We start from the raw sequence: 2421 nt of genomic DNA, 5'->3' as shown, positions 1-2421 counted from the left end.
AACTGCATATAAATACATTACTGCGCTATGATTTAGAGTGTGCTTCTTTTTCGGCTATATGATTCACTGACGATATATATATATATATATATATATATATATATATATATATATATCGCCCCGGAGAGGACTGTCCAGCGTTGTCTAACCGCGGCGGCAAAACACGGAAAGCAGCAGTCTACCGGTTTTAAACCTACACATAATTGGCGTAAGAGCAAGGCACCAGCGGCTGCTTTCGACGGAGGGAGAGGGCATTGTGCCTCACTGGACAGCTACCACCCACCTCAAGTTGGGCAACCCCCAGTCAGTTAGGTGCTGTCCCATCACTGCCCACCTGCTTCACTGGGTACTTGGAGCTTAGGGAAATGAACATCCCGAATAATGAGCTGTGAACATTGCACCAAGAAAAATGAACAAACAAGCAAGCAAGCAACGTAAAAGACCAGCGTTCAGACTCGGATGCTGAAACACAAGGACCACAACAACTAGTCTGTCAGAGGACCTTCAAAAAATCTGCGACACACGCAAGACGAACAGTAATCAACAACGAACTGCTTCGACTCCGAGTGGACATTGCAGTACTCCAGGAAACGAGACTCTCAGACTCGGGGACGCTTCGAGAAAGAGATTATACTGTTTTCTGGCAATAGAAAGGTACAGATGAAGTCAAGGAGAATGGTTGTCGGCTTTGCTGTGAAGAACTCTGCTAAAGTTGGCAGAACTCAACAGTGACGGTTCAGAGCGGATACTCTCACCTCGATTGCACCCTTATCGGTGCTTATGCTCCAACCCTCTATTCCTCACAAGGATAAAGTCTATAATCATCTCTCTAGGAAAATACAGACAATCCCAAATGGAGAAAAGCTGTGTTACTTGGCGACTTCAGCGCCAAAGTGGTAGCTGATCACGACTACTGGCCGGGATGCCTGGGTCGGTACCGAGTTGGCAACATGAACAAAAATGGGCAACGGCTGCTTGAGCTCTGCAAGTTCTATGGACTATGTGCCACCAACACCTACTTCCAGGCCATAGCTCAATACGGGGTCTCCTGGAGTCACCCTCGCTCAGGGCACTGGCACCAGCTAGATTTGATTATCACAAGACACAACGACATGAAAAATGTTCTCCTGACTCGATCTTTTCAGAGCGCTAATTGCGACACAGACCACTGCCTGGTTTGCTGTAATCTCAAACTCCAACCAAAAATGATGCATTGCGCCAAGCCCCTCAGGCAAGCAGCGCATCGATACTACCGCAACCCCACAACCAACTAAAACATATACATTCCTCAATACACTGGAAAACGCTATTCTTGCAGACCCACTAGAAGGCAGGCAATGTTCAGCAGAGATGGGACATCATCCATAACACCGCACTGTGAACCTTTGGGAGAAGGAGGAAAATTACACATGAGTCGTTTGAGCCGAATGTGAAAGAACTCAATACCCTCATGGAAGAGAAGCGTGCTCCCCTGCTGAAGCATAAACACCAAGCCACCAGGACAACGCTGCAAGCATTGAGATCAGCAAGGAACAGTATGACGAAGACTGAGATGGTGTACAAATGACAACTGGTTACAACTATGTGCAGGCAACATTCGTGGAATGTATGAGGGTATGAAGAAAACTATCGGCCCAACAGAGAGCAAGATTGTTCCATTCAAATCCAGGACAGGGGAAGTTATCAAGGACAAACGAGAGCAGTTGGAGAGACGGGTCGAACATTATTCCGAACTCTACGCCCCACAGAAAATATATCAGACAGTGCGCTAGACACACTACCAACTGTTGAAGAACTGAGCAGAGCCATTGATGCCTTGCCCAGTGGAAAGGCACCGGGTTTGGATGGCATCCCACCAGAGATCATCATATGTGCAAGGATAGTTCTACTTAGCCACTTACTGAAGCTACTGTGTCAGTGCAGGGAGGAGGGATCAGTACCGCAAGACATGAGAGACTGCAACGTTGTCATCCTATATTAGAACAAAGCGATAAAGAGACAAAGAGACAAAAAAGATAAAAGAGACAAAAGCGACTGCAATAACTACCAAGGTATATCGCTGTTAAGCATCGTTGGGAAAGTCTTTTCCTCCGTGGCCCTAATTAGGCTACAGAAAATTGCTGAGAGGGTATACTCCGAATCTATGTGGTTTCAGAGCAAAACGCTCCACCATCAACATGATCTCTCTTCGACAGCTATAGGAAAAGTGCCGAGAGCAAAGACAACTCATCTTCCTCGACCTCACAAAGGCTTTTGACCAAGTCAGTAGAGACGGCCTGTTCAAAATCCTTGCTAAGATTGGCTGTCCTCCAAGACTTCTCAGGATTGTTCACTCATTTTAACGCGGACATGAAGGGCATCGTTCAATTTGATGGCTCTTTTTCGGAGGCACTCAACATACGCAGCGGCGTGAAACAGGGC

The sequence above is a fragment of the Octopus bimaculoides genome, chromosome 1 (assembly GCF_001194135.2).
Source record: "Octopus bimaculoides isolate UCB-OBI-ISO-001 chromosome 1, ASM119413v2, whole genome shotgun sequence".
NCBI lineage: Eukaryota > Metazoa > Mollusca > Cephalopoda > Octopoda > Octopodidae > Octopus > Octopus bimaculoides.
This window is presented reverse-complemented; position numbering follows the sequence as displayed.